Consider the following 20,661-nt stretch of genomic DNA (forward strand, 5'->3'; position numbering starts at 1 on the left):
TCGAGGAAAACAATGTACAACAGCAGGTTTGTAGACACGGTGAATAAAGACATTTTTTTCAGCAAACAAGCCGCGTCGATAAGAAACATCAAAGGAGCTTCTGAGGCGTTGCGCGATCTTTGATTTGAGTAATATCAAAATTGGCTTCTTGAAGAACTCCACTCCATGCCAGAGCGCATAACGCGACACCTTAGCTATGCTAATACCCATTCCTTATTAATCTTATTATGCACGTTCTAGGAAGAAACGAGTGTGATGCTCGCTTATTTTACAAGCTTTTATTTAGTTTCACCTGACCGTTGTCTGTCTGTCTGTCTGTGTGTAATCAAATCTTGCAAGTTAAATTTGATCCACTTCCCGGTTTCCGATTGAGCTGAAATTTTGCATACATACGTAAGTCGGGTGACAATGCAATATTATGGTGTCATCGAGCTGATCTGATGATGGAGACCGGAGGTGGCCATAGGAACTCTGCGATAAAACAACGAAACCTAATTGTGTTTGGGGTTTTTAGAATTGTCTCGATGAGTATTAGTTGCCTGTGGAAGAAAAGTACAGTCGGCGATAAAAGCTTGTACCAAAAATGAAATTTTTGCCAAAAACTTATTTCTTGATACAAACATCCTCATTGTATTTTACATAAAACCTTTTCTGTGACTAAGATACCACGCACGTTAATTTATTGGAGTATTCAATGGCAAAGCTGTGGTGTTGAACGATATTGAAACTGCAGTGACTCGGTAAGCTGTCACTCCATTCAGTTCCCTAATGAATGTCTAGACTTGAGGGCACACCTATTTCTAATCGGTGGGTGTGCTCTAAGTGTCAGCAACACTTTTAACTTGACAAGCGATTCAAGCATTAGAGAGGACAACGTAATTCGTTGTGAGAATCCTTTACGTAGGTACAGTCAAGTGTAAAAATATGGCGTCGTCTTGGGTCGTCCCATTCGTTTTTTGTCAAGTTCTTAAATTAGTCCTATTCTGCTTTCGTCACTCATTCTACATTGAAAGCCACCGACGATTGTGACGAATGTAGAATGAGTGACGAAAGCAGAATAGGACTAATTTAAGAACTTGACGAAAAACTAATGGGACGACCCAAGACGATACCAACAATATGGGTTAGGGTTGCCAGATGGTCGGGATTTGGCGGGATTCTCCCGATTTTTAGCATGTGTTCCCGATTCCCGACCAAGTGAAAATTGTCCCGAAAAACAGCTTCACGTTATAAAACAATAATTTCAAGTTCCGAATTGTCGTCGAGCGTAGTGCCAATAATGTAAAATATCGTTTTTTTAATACAATTACATTTGACTGGTTTTTTTCCCGACTTAAGTCCCAAAATCCCGAAAAAATGATATTTAATCACTATAATAGCGCATTTCGATCTGGCAACCCTAGGGTGCATAGAACTGATAGAACTTACTCAAAAATATGTCTCATTGTTCTTAATTCGCTGATATAAGAGATATGGGACATATTTATGAGTAATATGATGAGTGCACACATACCTATGTCCACATGCGTACTCAAGCAGCCGATTAAACTTTTAGTTTTCGAATCTATATATATTAATTCCAACTCGCTATTAATTGTAAATTTATTATAATTATTCACATGTCAACACGTTAAGTTGACGTAAGCATTGGCTAACTCAAATTACCTATTATATAGTTAACCTTGCCTACAACATGTCAGAACGGAACTTTAATCTGCTCAATGAAGCTGAAATTGTTGCGATGCATATTCTATGTGGCATTGGGCCCTTTATTTCATTATAACATGAGTGTAGTTACCTACTCGTAAAATCGAAAATATGTAATACAAAACGCAGCATTCAAATTTCATAGGTAGCAGAAATATGCCGGTCGCACGATGTTTTTCTTAGCCGAAAAGATTGTGTTAAACATTCAATAACGATCGTACATACATTCCAAAAACTCATTGATACGAGCTAGGATTCGAAATCACAACATCCGAATAAAAAGTCGGACTCAGTATTTAGAGTACTCATTAAATTCTATTTTTTTTTACTGTACACAACCTTTGTATGAGGTAAAACTTGATAAGATCTAATAACTCAACATGGTTAGAGAAAATTCGAACCGCATTGCAGTGTGGGTGAACAAGTTAGTTGTTCCGTCTTCTGAAGGTTACGCCATACAATCTTTTTTTTATGATTCTAGTCTTTGTGACCGAGAAAAACTAGGTTTCTGCATCGTATTCACGTACAAGAAAAGACCTCAAAGCATAATACTTATTGAGTCAGATAAAAAAAAAAATTACACAAAATACACGCACATTAGCTAAAGGAGTTGCAATGACAGAAGCTTACTTGTTGTATGTGTTGTGGTAACTACTGCACAAACTTTGTAATGAAGTAGAAATTGTAGTAGTAGTAGTAGTAGTAGTAGTAGTAGTAGAAGTAGTAGAAGTAGTAGTAGTAGTAGTAGTAGTAGTAGTAGTAGTAGTAATCACTTTATTGTACACAACACAGGTTTACATAATATTTACAGAAATAAAGGTACAAAGGCGAACTTATCCCTGTAAGGGATCTCTTCCAGCTAACCTTCGAGTAGATGAGGGGAGAATTGTGGAAGTGACATGACGTTTATTTTGGCACGTCCACATTTAATCGGCTCAGAGTTGGTGCAGAGTTAGCTTAGACAAATAGAGTTAACTTGGCGTCTATTTCTCAGACCTCAGTGTATAAACATGACTCGTTGCATTTAAAGGAAAACCTAGAAACTCTCTACGCCGTGATGTCTATCTCGTTACGTATTCATATCAATATATATCACTCCATTTTAACTCTTTATGTGTGTATATTATTGCTTGAAGTGGCACGGACACATGAGTTTATGCAGTAGGAAATAGGTATGTAAGGTGTAAGCTACCGGACTACGGATTATTTTCTTATAGAAACTTCGAAATCGCTTAAAATGTACCTACAGGTTTAAAATGGCATTCAATATTGATAAAAAAACTTTGAACGTGTCACGAATATATTATGACAGTTTTTATTGTCCTAAAACTAGGCTACACTATCTTATCCTGCATATTAAAATAACTGCCAACACTCACTTTCCCTTCAACTCATTTCCGCACGAACGACTGGGTGTTCTGAAATCAATAACATCATCCGCGTACGTTTTATAGCTGCCATTATCATTACATTATCACAGGAAGAAAACGACGTATGTGCCATAATATCACGAATGGTTGAAGACCTTTTTGTATAAAGGTATAACATTAGCTCAACTTGATCGTTATGATTGGCATGACCTTATTCCAATAGCCATCCCTTGCAGGGAGTTTCGCTTCTGAACAACAAATGTATTTATAACTACGTGATCCTTCACAAGTCCCCAAAATAAGATGATCTAAAATAAGATTATATTGAGAGTATTGAGACCCCTAGAGTCTAGGGGTCTAGGGCCTAGACGATCTATCGTTATCCCTCTGCAAACAAACATCCGTGCTAGAGGTTAACTATTAATTGGCTCATTTATTAATCGGTGTCAATATTTCGGGGTTATTATATTTTTCCTCTTTTGGCACAGAAAAAGTGTTTGTGATTTTCCATTGAGTTATGAATAGGTACCAGATATTTAAAGACAAACCAACGGTCAAATTGCGCTTATATTATACACAATTGCCAAATTTTATCGAAACTTGAAAAAAAGCACACAATATAAAAATCGGCCCAAAATTGTTGTTAAAAAATCAATAAGAAGCAATTATCATTATCAAAGACATAGCGAAACGTTTAATCACTGCAATAAAAATCGCGATTGCCTCGGGGCCACTTTATACCGGTCAGGTGAGGCGATAAACAATGAGTTGATCGTTTAGATTTGGCCTGGGCGTTTTATGGCACCTTAACTGGCTCCGGAAGGCATTGCACATTTGCATTTAATGATGCTTTTTATTGTAATTGTTTCAAGGGTTTTGAACCCTAAGGTTATCGTTACTGCTGCAGCGTTGACGCGGGCGATATCACGGCCAATATCACTGCCAATTTCCTTGATAACATCTTACACCAGCTTGATATCATCTTGATCTCATCGGTCCTTAACAAAGGTTCAAAAATAGAAAAAGTCTGTTTATGTATGCTGTTTATCTATTTCACTGTCTCCAAACTTTTTGGCCTCGGCCAGGTTTTCGGGTCTCGCACTTCCCATTTGCAATAGCTCATAAGGAGGGTTCGCGGACCGGATCCAGCCCGCAGCCTGAGCCCGTCGTTTAATTTAAAGAGAATACTCCGAAGATGGATTGTATTTCATTAGATTCATTACCATTATGGATTCAATTCAAATAACTACGTTCACTGTCTTGATTGGAATATGTTGTAAAAGTACTCACTTAAAATTATCATGTAGTAAACACAAACACTTAGCTTTATGAAGGCATCAAGACGTGATTGTCGAAAGCGGACATTCACGGAGTAATCGTTATCGGTCATAATACATGTTCTTTAATGAATCGGTCAGACGTTTTACAATAAACCATTTTACGGCCTTCTTTATTGCTCATCAAATTGTGATGTTAAATGTTACGACTTGTATCGTATTGGAGGTAATTCCATTATCTTTTGATGCGCTTTTAGTAATCACTTGGCGTTAATGTGGGTTAATCGTTTGCATGTGCATCATTTCATTTGTATGTGTCAGTTTCTTTCGTTTAGTACATGAACATGATGATGGAATCTTCTCCGGAGTTGACTCCAGCTTTTACTTATTCATTATTCTGGTATTTGTGCTGTTAACTATTAAGTACCTATTGGAACGTTTGCCCGGTTGTCCGTTAAATGATTTGTCGTACAGAAGAATAGCGACTGCCATCTGATTTTCCAGCCAAGAATTTGGTCACCAGATATCGTTGGATTGGGAATAAACCCGTTTCATAGCGATTAGCTATAGCATTTTGTCAATCAATTTGATTAACCATCATTCGACTGCCTGCCAATGCCACTCGAAGGCTTAACATGTATCTAAACGCCTATATTTTAGAGAAGTAGGTTACTATTTATTAGGGCCAGTTGCATCAACGACCATTAGAGAACTGATCAACATAGGTCAGTAATTAACTATGAAACTTTCCATGCAACAAAATTTAATAAACACTACTTTAACGGTGACATACGGTTTGGTATGACTGGCCCTGTCTGTGCTGCGACTTGTTTTGTTTTTATTATTTCCAAAGTACTCACTTTACTTATTACAATTCATATTTCATACTATGTACTACCCTGTACAGTGTACCCGTATCATCCGTTTTTACTTCATCGGCAGATGTCTCCTCGCCGCGACCCGATTCCTTTTTTATCCCTCCTAATATAGCACGCGGAAGACACCAAAAACCGGAGGATACAAATCGGGAACGTATTCTGTAGATAGTTTTACCATCGGCCATATGGTAAACAATATTTCAGGCCCCTGTTTATGTCACTTTCAATTATGTTGGTTACACATCGAGTTTTGTGGTGATGTTCACATTTGAAATTCAGACTTCAATAAAGTGAATGTCATTTTATGATGTGTTTATTTTATTTTATTTAACTGTGATAAAACAAGACAGAAACCCTACCAGATTTATTCAAGCTTAAAAACGTATTTGGCGATTTAGCCATGTTTCGTAAATATATTTCTAAAGCGAAATATAACCATATAAATCTATTATACTATTATCTATCTATACCATAACGCAGCAAACTCGATTATCTATCACACGCCCTCAAATATCTCAATACTAAATTGCACACTTTTTAATCTAATTCTGAATAGTGAATAGGTATCAGGTTGAAGACCTGTGAACACTGTCCTCGCTTCACTTAATGATACCTTTGGCTTTTGACAATTTTCAATTTCTTGTCTATGACAGTTTTTATTAAACATTCGTGTACATCTCACTTTTTGTTGGCCACGATCTTCCATGCAAGTTCTCCAAAAGCAATTGTCCACTGGGTGTCGTTTCTCGGATATTCAATCTCCTCACAATAAATACCGGTAATGGTAGTCGTGAGGTTGGTATGTTTCGATTATTTACGGTTGATTCGGTTGAGTTTTATTTAGCGGACCTCTAATTAGATATGAGCGCCGCGCCGGCGCGCCGCCGCCGCCGACAAAATTTACGCGCCGCCGCCGCCGACGCTGCGCTATCGGCGTGGCATCGGCGTGACCTTTTTAGATACTACTACGTTCAGAATCAGATAATATATATTTTATCTAGTTTAGATCTTTAACGGCGCCAGTCTGAATAGCTTATAGACATTCAAAAGGTATTTTAGGTCCATATGTGCAAACAAGTGTCATTGTGAAGGATGAGGAATTGGAATTAGTTGATAGTACAGTTTTTCTTGGTATAACTTTAGATTCTAAACTCCAGTGGGGTCCCCATATTGCTACTCTTTCGAATAGACTGAGCTCTGCAGCTTTTGCAGTGAGCAAAATCCGTCAGTTAACTGATGTGAAAACAGCTCGATTAGTATATTTTAGTTACTTCCATAGCATTATGGCATATGGTATTTTACTGTGGGGCGGTGCTTCAGAGATAAATACCATTTTTGTTCTGCAGAAGAGGGCTATTCGAGCAATATACAAAATGAACCATAGAGACTCACTTAGAGATAAATTTAAGGAAATTGACATAATGACAGTGCACTGTCAATACATTTATGAGAATATTCTGTACGTACATAAAAATATTGTAAATTTTAGGAAAAATTGTGAAATTCATAATATTAATACTAGAAATAAACATAAGCTCGCAGTGCCCTTCACTCGGCTCCATAAAATTAAAAAATCATTCATGGGTAATTGTGTAAGATTTTATAATAAACTTCCAAACCATATTACTGAATTATCTATTAATAAATTTAAGAATTATGTAAAGCGTAAACTTATTTCTAAAGCTTATTATACCACACAAGACTACATGAATGATATTACAACGTGGGATTAATTGTTATTCGAAATGATGATTTATTTATTAGGTATATTTGATTATTGATGAGGAAATGGATATTCCGATGTAATACTATCTACTTCTTTTGTCACTTATGCTTTTTTTTTTGACATTTAGATTTTATTCTAGAAATTCTAGACTAGTATTTTTTTATACAATCTTTTTAATGTTTGACGATCCTTTTGTGAAATTTTTAGTGTTAAATTTGATATGTATAATAATCCAATTTTATTATGGAATAATATTAACATCAATAAATTGCTCTGATAATTAGATTAAGATTAATTACGATTCATAAGAGCTTGTTGCTAGGCCTACATGAATAAAGTAAATTTTGTTTGTTTGTTTGTTTGTTTCATATAATTCTAAAACATCGATGGTAAATTCAAACTTTTCTGTTTGGTAACCGCGCTACTAGTGTTAGAGCAACGAAATGACTAATTTTGCCAGCTGGCTAGCTCATCCGTCATTCACCGCGAATTCAATTATTGCAAGCATGGTTTAAATGTCTTAAAAAGGTGTAAAAGGGGGTTAATTTCAGATATTAAGCGTTTTCACGCCCAAAGGTCCGGCCGTTGGCTTTGCACGGAAGGCATCGGAAACGGAATCAGGTCTCATTTTAAGCTTGGCCATTGTTCAAATTTCAAGCTTTGCTCTCTCGCAGACCAATCTTTGGCCTCGCATCGCTCGCATAGAAGTAAGCCGCTATCTGAACCTCCAAGTTTTCGGCCCTGTTTGGAGCGTAACTTTTGGCCTCGCTTTTAAAATGCTTGGTTCTTCTCCAATCTTAGCTCCACTGCAGCACGGCCTTTGGCCTCGCACGAATGCACCTACAGGAGAGCCCCAGAGGTCTTTAACACTATGGCCACGGTCTTTATCGGCCTTCGGTCTTGCTTACACTGGACCAATTCCAAGCTCTGCCCTCTTGCAGCTTGGCCTTCGGCCTCGCACAGAAGCGCGCCGTAATCGGCACTCCGCGCATTCGGCCGTCAGCCAAGCTCACACTTGGCGTTCGATTCTAAGCTGTATGCTTACCTGCAGCTCAGCCTCTGGCCTCGGATGGGAAGGCGTCGGAATCTGGTCTTCGGTGTTAGGTGGAGCTCGGCCTTGGGCCTCACTTTTTGACATAAACTGGTTTGTTGGGTCGATATTGGTTAATAACGGAGCTTGATTTTCCTCACTTCGGCTCTTTGGACAGTCGACCAGATGTTTCCCTGATACAGTCAATCCGCTACTTTTTACTTAGCACAATAGATAAGGGCCTCGCAAAGATCTTCCGGCCAGGGCCTCGCCAAGATTAAAACCGCCTCTGATGCCGCTCGATACCGTTTATACTATATAAAACTTTTTTCGTACCTTTATTCGATAAATTTTGCTTGCAATTGAAAAATGCACTTATTTTATAACTTTCTTACAGCAAAAACGTGTAAATTCGGTAAAATTTTGGTTTGAATTCTTTTTTCATTAATCAAAGGTGTTTCAAGGCCACGCCGCCGATTCGCCGCCGCCGCCGACCGATATTGACCGGCGCGCCGCCGCCGGCTAAATGCCTATCGGCGCTCATATCTACCTCTAATATAAGTACATGGGCAAGAAAAATTTGGTTGGTGTGTAGTGTAGTATAGAAAACGTAAAGTGCTTTGCGGTTATAATACTTACTGTTGTAGTTGTACAAGTACAACCTGAGGACTCTTCGATTTTTTTTGACCAGCAGTTTTATCACGCATGACATATCATGATTACATGATGTATCGTCTCTTATCTCTCATGAATACGCAAAAACGCAACATATATCGCGCAGTCTAGCACCTACATTGTGAGAGATGAAATATCCCAAAATATGTCGTAAGGTGTCTTAAGATGCCTTGTTATAAGATATCGTATGATACCAAAATATGTATATATTATAGCTTCGTGTGTGGACTCTGTCAAATAGTACGTAAAAGATATCGTCAGATGCCGTAATATCTTACGGTATCTGTCGGTATATTATCACTCCGTGTGTGACGGGCTTAACAGAGTAGTTTAAGTTTAAAGTATGCGTCATGAACTGATTGGAACGAACCTCCCAGTGTGACAGTCTCATAATTCTACAAAACGTTCTACCTCGTGTATTCGTACAAGTAAGGGTTCTGTTCCATTTGCAGTACACCCTAATGGGTGCCTAATGAAGTATTCCATGCATCTAAAAAATACGTGAGGCGGGACAAAGTGTCTGCCGCGCCATATACGCTTCAATCAGGTTAACAGTGTCGACACTGCCATAGCTACAACTCGGTGGACCCTACCAATGACTATAACATACCAAATACGTACAGAATTCCACTGTCTAAAACCGATGTTTGAGAGCGGGAGGTCGCGAATCAAAGACTCTTCCTATATCTCACTCTATAGACTGTTCCTTAATAACTGCTTATATATGACAGAGTCTAGGCCATAGACTGTGCCTTAATTATTACCGAGTCCAGGCCATAGGACAGGTGTAGCTCCGAGATAGTTACTGTAAAACAGTTTGGTTGCATTATCGTATATTCTCCCCAACTCCTAAATAATATGTGTCAAACAGGAATAAAAAACCGGGCAAGTGCGAGTCGGACTCGCGCACGAAGGGTTCCGTACCATAATGAAAAAAAAACGGGAAATAAAATGCAAAAAACAAGTACTGACCACGCCCGACGTTGCTTAACTTTGGTCAACAATCACGTTTGTTGTATGGGAGCCCCATTTAAATCTTTCTTTTATTCTATTTTTAGTATTTGTTGTTATAGCGGCAACAGAAATACATCATCTGTGAAAATTTCAACTGTCTAGCTATCACGGTTCGTGAGATACAGCCTGGTGACAGACAGACGAACAGACGGACGGACGGACGGACAGACAGCGAAGTCTTAGTAATAGGCTCCCGTTTTACCTTTTGGGTACGGAACCCTAAAAATCGTGTGTTTTATTCAATTCCAAGTTGGTCTTTGGAATTGGATAAAACTAGAGAGATAAAACTGGAGAAAACGAAAAAAAAAAACGAAATTGAATTCAATGCAATTAGTACACGCACTTGCTCTTAATTAGACACATCAAGCAACAACTAATTCATGCAAAGAATAGACACATAAGTAGAGTTTAAACAACAGGGGGTCTTAACGCTAAAGAGCGATCTCTTCCAGCTAATTAATCTTTACAATTTTAAAGCAATAGTGCCCTCCTTTCCGAGTTCATTGATCTCAAATTTACATCGGCATCTAAGACTAATGTGCCATAATGTATGTAGATACCTTGTAGATACTGTTTCATATTCATTAATATTACCAAACTGTGTTCTATCAGTGTTACTGAGTACCTAATGGTCTTTTGAAATACGCCATATATTTTCTGGTTAGTCACAAGTCAACGTTTATCAGTTGAACTAAATTATGTCACTGTATGATAAGACTTTATGATGTTCGTGAAAATGTTTTAATTGCGAAATAAAGTATGGATAAGCACGTCTGTCTGTACTGTCTCCTCCATGTATTGGTATATTGTTTACGTCGAAATAAATTTATAGTGAACATGTGTACTAAAATCACATGGATAAGCACGTGTAAGTGTTACTCAGAAGTTTTAACCCTCAATAGGACACGCTTAGAAATATTATATGGCAAAAATGTCCACCCTATAACATCATCTTTTTGTATTTTTTTCTTACTTATTTACAATTTTGAGGACTAGCGTTGAGGCTAGAATCGTGTACCCCAATATATAAGTATGCACTCTGAATAATATCAAATCTAGGTAATTGATATCTGTATCGTTCGAATGCAGCTCTCGGTAGTTGAAAACATATTCTCATATCTCTATCACTTCTTTGTGACACCGGTATTACAAAAGAATTTTTCGATCACAGCCTTACAGATTTAATTCATTGATAGATGCTTGTAAGATTAATTAGATAGATGCAATGGCTGTGTGCCACTTAATTAATTACGTAATGTGGATGGGTTTCTCGTTTTGTTTTTAAACGTAGTCTAATCAACTAGTGCTCTTGTGATTAAATGTTATTACTCGTATTCCCATGACGAGACAAAGATTTAAGTTACTGCAGTACAAGTGTTTTTTCAAAGCCCTTTTGGAATTAAAACCGAACGCGAAAACTCGCTCGATTATACGTTTGTCTGTATTCAGTAGAAATAAAAACAGATAATCTTGAACAGAAACCCCGCATATTTTTTTCAATTATGGGGTTTTTAATTGACCGAAGCGTAGCGAAAGTCTACGTTTTGACTCGGGCATTTTGCTTTCGTATGTCCGTCCGGATGTTCTCCTCTACAGGTCACAATTCTCAACCGATTCTCGTGAAATTTTGTGACCAGATTCTATGATTAAATAATTTTTTTATGTCAATCCAGTTTTTGGAAATTTTTAAAAATGGCGGAGTCGTGATATCTCGCGCCTAAACAAATAGTCGTATCGATATCATAAGAGTTTTTTCTTTTTGAGATATGTTTATAGATTAAATGGCCAAAGATTCAGAAAATTTATTCCGCTGGTTTCGGAGGTATTGAGATATTTCATTTTAACTAATTTTAACTTGAGAATGAGTAGCTAAATTTCGTCAGCTTATCTAAGAACTATTTGGCTCAGTTTGTAAACGTTCGCTTTTTTGGTTTGCACAGAGATTCTGGCTTCGATCCCCAGTATTTGTATGCTGGGATATAACTTTTTTTATTTCTTTACACTTAAATTTCGTATTGTTTTTTTTTTTAATTTACTATATTTAAAGCTCTTAGCACCATGTAAGTTAAAGCTCTGCTCGCGAGGTCTACAGCTCACAGAGCCACTAGTAAATATTGGCTACAAATATAATGACCACCAAAATATACTTTGATACCCTAAATAAAAAAATCATGCTTAACAAAAAAAAAATACTGAACACCAAAAAAATAAGGGCTAAAAATACAAAAGTACCACCGTTTTAATTACGACTGCACTTCAAATTGTATTCAAATACCAAATATATTGAATGATCACCAAAAATGATTAATGATCACCAAATCTTGAAGACCAAATTAATGCGATATTTTCACCTAAATAAACACCTAAATTACTAGCCCCTCCCGCTCAACCCCCCGTACCCCGCACCGCATACCTACCTAACCTAACCTACTTTTCTAGTAGCATTTCGTTATGCTATCAGAAAAGTGGGTTTAGTTAGGTTAGCACTGCGACCCTTACAGCAACGAAATGGTACTAGAAAAGTAGGTTAGGTTAGGTTTGAACTGTGACCTTAACAGAAACGAAATGCTACTATAAAAGTGGGTTAGGTTTTGAACTGCGACCCTTTCAGAACCGAAATGCTACTAGAAAAGTGGGTTAGGTTAGGTTGGAACTGCGTCCCTCACAGAAACGAAATGCTACTAGAAAAGTAGGGTAGGTTAGGTTTGAACTGCGAACCTTACAGAAACGGAATGCTACTAGAAAAGTGGGTTAGGTTAGGTTTGAACTGCGACCCTTACAGAACCAAACTGCTATCAGAAAAGTGGGTTAGGTTAGGTTTGAACTGCGACCCTTACAGTAACGAAATGCTACTAGAAAAGTGGGTTAGGTTACTGTGACCCTTACAGAAAAGAAATGCTACTAGAAATGTGGGTTAGGTTAGGTTTGAACTGTGACCCTTACAGAAAAAAATGCTACTAGAAAAGTGGGTCAGGTTAGGTTTGAACTGCGACCCTTACAGAAAAGAAATGCTACTAGAAAAGTGGGTTAGGTTAGGTTTGAACTGCGACCAATACAGAAAAGAAATTCTACTAGAAAAGTGGGTTAGGTTGGGTTTGAACTGCGACCCTTACAGAAAAGAAATGCTACTAGAAAAGTGGGTTAGGTTAGGTTTGAACTGCGACCCTTACAGAAAAGAAATGCTACTAGAAAAAGGCGGCGAAGTGGATTAATTAATTTTATAGGATAACGATATATTAAATATTTGCACATTTTTAATTAAAATGTGGTTACAATTTTGGTGGTCATTTACTATTTTTGGGTTTACAATGATTATTTTGGAGTAATTTGCTATAATAGGATAGCAAGATTTAAAAATTTGGTTATAATTTTACATTAAAATGGAGTTCTAATTTTGGTGGTCATTTAGTATTTTTGGGTTTACAATTATTATTTTGGTGTCATTTTCTTTAATAGGATAGCAAGATGTAAAAATTTGGTTATCATTTCACATTAAAATGGGGTTTGAAATTTGGTAATCATTTACTATTTTTGGGTTAATAATGATTAGTTTGGTGTCATTTCCTTTAATAGGATAATAAAATGTAATAAAATTGGTAATCATTTCACATTAAAATGGTGTTATAATTTTGGTGATCATTTATTATTTTAGGGTGGTAAAATAGATTTTTGTTGTATTAAATTTTACTAAATCTGGTGATCAGTTAAATAGCAGCCGTAAATATTTATGGACAATAAAAACGGGTCACATTATGGACAGAATTTCCCGTATAAAGTGATCCATTTTCATAAAATAGTTTCCATATCAAGGGTAAGCTGGGAGCCTGGATCATGTTTATCATTTCTGTATCGTTCTTTCTTACTATAAAATAAATTACTATACGCTTGAAAATAAGTACCAGTTTATGTAAGCGCAACTTCCTTTTTGACTAGACTAATAATTATCAGAGGCGTTGAATACGTTATCACATCGGGTATACGATTGAAAGGTACGATTATTCGATGGCTCGATAATTTAGGAGAAAGTGAATCGATGGGTAATCGCAATCGCCAACACGTCGTCAATATCGAGTTTAGATCGATATCGATACTGACGTCACAGAATAAGTATAGGTAATACGTTTCCGTATAGATGAGAACGGAGATACGATGAGTCCAGGCAGTAGGTAGGTACTATCGTCATTGTTAACTGATAATTCATCCTTGGCACCACTTGCACCGCTAACCCGGGCTTAACCGGTTAAACCGTTAACCCAGTGTCAAATTGTACTGGTAACCATGGAACTCCAGGTTTAACCGGTTAACCGGATTAGTGAATGGTGCAAGTGCCCTTATTGTAAAGTTATATAAGGTCCACTGATTAGTTATTAGGAGTGTTACTGTTAGTAGGCAATATTGCACCTAAGCATACGATTAGAATACGTCCAAGTACTGTCGCCTTGAAAAGCGTGTTCACAAAAATTGCCGCCTTGATGGTAAAGGTAGTTTTAGCGGTTTTGATATTATATCGATTGATTGTCACTGTGACAAGGTACGAAATGGCGCATAAAAGAAATTTCTTGGAAAATACTGAGGTAATTTTAATTCAATTTTAAAGTCCCTATTCTATAAGCGGTGTATTAAAACGTTGACTCCGACTCGGACTTAGATTTATCTGCTGTTACTTAGCACTGTTGATGTCTTCCTTTCGCTCGGATATGCAAATTCCGCCGATTCATCTCGCCGTCCGCTGCCGCCCATTGTTCGGATTTAGTCAAGTGTGAGGTTGATTTGTATACCTAGTATGTAATAAGGCTTATCTACACTGCGTGATGCGTGAGTTTCTCCTAGACTTGATCGTAGCCAATAGTCACCCAGTAATTAAAAACGGAGCAGTCTTGCACTAAGGCCAAGCGCCCACCATCACCATCGACATGGCAAGGCACGGGATCCTTCGGCCTATTACCATCAAGGCGTCCTCAGCCATGCCGAGGTGCTGTGCTTGTAAATGCCGAGGCATCCCTCAGGCGATCTCAGGCATACAAGTACCAAAGGTGTCCAGAAATGCTAAGAACGTTCATCCTCAAACCTGATGCCTACCGCCAACATCGAAGAATCGAAAAATGATATCTACCTCTGTCGCTCGAATGGGCAAGAGCAATAAAGAACAGATTACGTTTTTTTTATGTTGGTGTTAGGCCCTTTGGGATCGGAATACTCGCACGCTGCGCTGTGCCATTATTTCCGCAAATGCTCCGGCTATGGAATAAACTCTTTACCGAGGTTTTCTCCAAAATACTCCAATAATGTTTACAGGTTCAGAAAGGGTCAGAAGTGGTCAGAAGCCTACATGTTGCATGCGTCCACTGCCCTACGGCTACCGCTTAGCACCAGTCTGTATGTATGCTTGTTTCCTAGAATTATTAAAGAAATCAATCGAAGGTCAAAGTATTTAGGTCACACAGTAGTCAATAATAGAAATTCGGATGACAAATTCCCCATTAGCACTCATAACAATAAATAACAGGTTAGGCAACAGTTAAGTCATGTTACTGTTAATGGTCAAGCCTTGGAGGCTAGCTAGGAAATACTTGGCTGACATATAATTATAGCCAATGATTTACGTGGAACTGTCTTAGGTACGTTATTCTCTAGGTAGTCTAGGTGAAGTGTATGTGTGTTTGACATAATTTGTAATTGAAGTTTTGTTGTTTGACTATAATTTCGTAAAAAAAATGCTGATTGACTTTTAATTTAGCTGACACATGCTATTAAGTAATTATTTTAATTTTTTGCATTGATATTTTAATTAATGTTTTACTGCCTTCTGCCTTGTTTACATATTTTGTGTTTTAAATTTTGAAACGGAGTCAAGTCTTATGACATTATTTGTAATATTTTTGAAATGAAATCGAACAGGATTATTTGGAACACCAACATTAATTAAAAAATATATGTCAATATCGGAATGATTTCGCTGCTGCTGATAAGATATATTTGATTTAAGAGTGGCAATTTTAATAAAAAAATTCAAGATTTTTTTTTTTTATATAAGAGGCAAACGAACATACGAATAGCCTAATGGAAAGCGATTACCGTCGCCCGTGGACAACCGCAACACCAGAGGTAGGTGCGTTGCCAACCTTTTAGGATATCTAAAAGGTTGGCAACGCATACCGCTAAATCTCTTAAATTAAGCAAGCTTCCAAAAATAGGCAGGGCCGGCCACTGATACTCGTAGTAGTCGTAGTTAATAAAACACATGTCTTTCGACGAGATTCGTAGAGAGATTTCATCGAGTTTAAAATTAACCGAGACCAAAATTGGGTGTTGACGGAAACGGCATCGAGTTGCTTCCTCGTGCTCTGATCTTTAATAAGAAATAAGAATCACACCAACGTTTTAATCAACGTGATAGCCTGGTGATTTTTACTGATTTTGCTGATGACTGAGAGTTAAGGCAAGTATTTCTAGAAACGGGACCTATGTAGGTAATTAGGTATAATCTGCATTTACAAACTGCACTACTAGATATCGTATACGAGAGAAAAAGTAACCTTCATGGCCGATTTTTCTAGTATACTGCTGGAATCAAATCGGCATCTTTTGCATTCACGACGGACCCTATTTCGCTGAACGTTTGCACCATTTTTTCGCAAAGGAGACTAACTGGAGTAACTGCCGGCCTCGGCAATCTCTATCGCTTCGACAACGAAACGCTTTGTGTCTCTCTATCACTCTTTCATATTAGTGCGACAGTGACAGTTGCGTTTCGATCGCTACGGACGGAGCGTAAGCGATTGGCTACGCGGTCTGGTGCGGATGGGGACAAATGATAAATATAAACCTTTATTTAAACAATCCTTAGTTGCAGTGGCAATATTCCTATTTATCTTGTGAATACGTACTTAAATAAGCACGTGTTACTGTGTTTTTGAATCACGGAGTAATTGGGTAGGTAGGTATGTTCCATCCGTGATCGTTATCATCAGCTGACGTGTGAACACTGACTTATCATGATTGAAAGTCTTCTCGTGTTATCTCTTGTGTTATAAATAATGTGATGCATATATTATGTTGTTAAGATTTAGGGTTAATAATGTTTAATATGATTACGAATAAACTAACTTTTTAGCAGCAAATAGTGACGACCGAAGTACCCACATAAATCGTAACCACACCTTTGCCATATACCTACTTTTTACCATAGAAATAAGGATACTGGTTCCGATATATTTGGCCACTTTGGCTGTTATTTCTATCTTATATCTATTTGATGCAGACTGTACCTACATTTCTAAGGTAAAAGCATGGTATAATAATATACTCCGCCTGGTACTCCATTCCCGTCTTTTCTAGGTCACCTAACTGACACGGGCCTACGTCATCATGCGACAGCGCTATATGATAATATGCGATAGCGCTATATATAGCGGCCATGTTGTTGTGACGTAGGCCCGTGTCACTCTGGGAATGGAAGACCATGTTTTATTAGACTATAGGTAAAAGTACTTAACAATAACAAGTAACCTATAAAATCTTCAAGGCTTTGGTAGACCACAATTTTCTCAGATATATTTTTCTTTGCATTGGTGCTTGCATTTATAATATGAACCATGTTTTCTTTCGCCCACATAATATTATTTAACTGTAAACGGCCAACAAATTACATAGGAACTTGCTACCAATGACACCATATCAAAAAGAAAACAATCTAATACCATGCTTTCATTGTTGACAGGTGGGTTTGCATTCACAACAAGCATCCGCAGTAAACATAACGATCAAGTACGGTACGTATCGTATGGTTTTCTACGACTATTTTCTCTACACGCCGTGACATAGCTACCTACTTCGCGCACATTCGCCGCGCGCGCAGTCACCTGTCGACCGCCGCTGATCTCGCGCGTAAACAACCCAGCATGCCGCGCGCGCGCCTAACCGATCGATTCGAAATTTGAATTCTCGTTTTAGGCGTTTTTTTGGAAGTGATTCGTGCCAGTGTTTTATAGTGGGTTTTGATGCATCGTGAAATACAGTGATTTGTTTATGGTAATTTTATGCTGTTTTGTATTTGTTTCCTTTCACTAATTTTTGGAAATAAAATTATATCTTCATTGACAAGGTAAAAGATGCTTACTTTCAGCAAAAGATTTTCTGACACACACACTTACTATTCAGGTTCTTGTAACTAAATACTAAACCTAATTTGAATATTCATCACTCAACTTTTCTGTTAATATTTAGGAGTTTTCAGAAATCATGTTGGTTCTTCAGATGTGCAAGTTGATTAAAGTTTCGAATTAGTTGGAAAAGTTCTTGGATATTTCAGGAAAATTTTACAGGAAACATTCATTTTGGAGATGGAAAGTTAAGATATGATACGAGAGTTACAAAAATTTTCCAATTGCAAATTTTGCAATTTTGAAAATTTCGGCACAACGGAAGTAGGTTATGTTAGGTAGGTAGGTTCACATGTTTTTTGGATACCAAGAAATTGTGGGTCGTTTCTACAACAGCGATTCCTGAAAAGTCCCATTTATCTTGCACATAGGTATAGGATATACTACAATGTAAAGGTTGCAATCTACCGAGTATACCCATGGATGCAACATTGCAACATGTGTAATAGAGCCCTAATTAACCCATAACTCTTGCGAACTACCCTCATTTTGTCCGCACATGAGGTAATAACCTGTCACCTATTCACACTGTGAGATAATTAATGGCTCCGTGTGCATCAATTAGTCTTTATTAGTTTCGATATTGTTCTCGTGTAGGGAGGAATTACTGTTTTGCACATGAAAATGAACGTTTAATAGCTCTTACGGAAAGACGTTATTCTAAAAAAATATGTTTTCCTTTTGGGGGTATTTTTTCTGTAGCTTTGTAAAAAAAAACATTTTTGAAGTAATCTTTAAATGTTGTTTCTAAAGACATTATAGTGTAAATAACATTATTTGCGGTATTTGACACATTATGACTGACGTATATAGAGATGTAACTAACGCAAATCGATTGTCACAGCAAGCGATTACGATTGGATGGCACGTAGACTGAGGTATCGAATTGTGACGTATAATGAATTTTTATTTGAGATTTAAATAAAGCTAGAATTATATGGTTTTCCCGCAAGCTACCGGTCGGTCGGTGTATTTAATACAGCGACCGAGTAGGTCGCACCCATTGTCAAAATTGAAACTAACTGGGGATCTATTTTAAAGTTTATTTATGTTATTTCTGTGTCAAATTTGTTGTCTGTTAAGTGACGATAAATATATCCATATTTACAGTTAATTATCCACCTTTTCCTTATTTTTATTAAAAGAAAAATGAAAAATTCATATCGATTTACTTAGACGACTACCGATTCATAACGGTGGTGTCCGGCCAACCCTAAAATTAAAAAAAAAAGACGTAGGACGTAAACGTTCGCAGTGCAGTTGTTTTCCTTTGTGATTTCGAAAGCAAAACATTTTACGTAGTATTGCTGTTGTGAGTGACAGACGTCAAATACCGCAAATAATGTTATTTACACTATAACAATAGTGTTATAACCTATTGATTCGAGTATGTCGTCATTATATCGCAGCTTTTGCCCCCGACTTTATCCGCGTATTATTTGTTGATCGCTTTTCATACAAAATGTCAAACTGATCAATCTCTTTTCAACACGCACTCGTTTTGACACATTAGTCTTTTATGTATATATTCATTCGTTGTAGGTATATTTTTTAGAGTCCAATTTCACCCAAAGTACCCAAACCCGTTTAGTAATTTTTGTGATTGAATGGTATGCCTTTCAATTTTAATTGACGTAAATTATTAACCTACTAAGTGAATTAGTGAACACAAGTATTTTTCCACTACCAACAATTAACTTTAAAATTATAATCTCTTATATTAGTAAAGTCTGCTTACATCTCACAAATAATACAACATCTTCACTGATAATATTTATCACAGATGACGGATATAAGAAGAATTTATCAGATAGTGTAATGTTTACAGACGAATGGAATTCATTTCACACTTGACTAGGAGCATTATTGACTGTTAGAATCTTTATTATCAAACAAACAAACAAACGTCTCATTCATACGCGTGTATACAAACAGCAACACTGCTAACTGTACAGTCGCCATCAGATATATCGGAGCGGCCAAGGTGCTCACAAATATCGGAACACGCCTCTATTGTCAGGGCGTTAGAGCGCGTGTTCAGATATTGTGAACACCTTGGCCGCTCCGATATATCTGATGGCGACTGTACATCGGTGGACCTTATTACAAAAGGCATAAGGTCCACCTATGTACAGTTAACAGCGTGGGCGATGGTACATGATCTAACATTCTCATCTGATAGAAGATAGAATGTATGTAAATAAAATCATCACCATCATAATAATCGAAATACGTGTCACTAATGCACTCTTAATTAATTTAATTTTAACTTTATTGGCATTGAAATAGAATAGAATTTGAGATATTTACACACTCAGCAAAATTCATGTCAGGGAACAGCGTTAAAGATAGGTACAAAGCGGCACTTAAAAATGAATAGGTATAATTAATGACCATACTCCGAGGGTTGAATACGTAGGTCATTCTGAAAAACTTTACTGTGGGGAGTATGGGGCTAACCTAGAAAACGCAATAAAAAATCGGCTGTCGCTGTCTCATACATTTCAGCAATCAATTAGGTATGTCAATGTTGTCAGCATATTTTTTTGCAATTTTGGGGTGGGTTCCATAGTAAAAGTAGTTCAGTGTGACAATTCTTATTTACATTTTTACCGGCTCAGCCCTTCTGTATGTAAGAAATTAATCGACGACTCGGCTTATATCTCGACTTCGACGTAGCCCAATGTGGCCTAGCTTGGCATTTAGGTACAATACATACAGGTACCTACATAGACTTAAAATACAAACCATGTAAAACAATGACCCGTAACTCACCCATCGTAAGTAACTTATCCCAACCTTTCCACAGGCATTCGCTTGCA

General features: G+C 37.3%; 1 protein-coding gene across 1 annotated transcript in view; it reads left to right on the forward strand.

The window, feature by feature from the left end:
• The first annotated feature begins 17,465 nt into the window (after window positions 1–17,465).
• LOC134797077 (disheveled-associated activator of morphogenesis 1) overlaps window positions 17,466–20,661 on the forward strand; it is a 117,889-nt gene continuing 114,693 nt past the window's right edge. The window contains exon 1 of the mRNA XM_063769301.1: window positions 17,466–17,708. The gene's annotated coding sequence lies outside the window, so the exon portion shown is untranslated. The remainder of the gene's footprint in view (window positions 17,709–20,661) is intronic.

Source organism: Cydia splendana, chromosome 14 (genome assembly GCF_910591565.1).
Source record: "Cydia splendana chromosome 14, ilCydSple1.2, whole genome shotgun sequence".
NCBI classification, from domain to species: Eukaryota; Metazoa; Arthropoda; class Insecta; order Lepidoptera; family Tortricidae; genus Cydia; species Cydia splendana.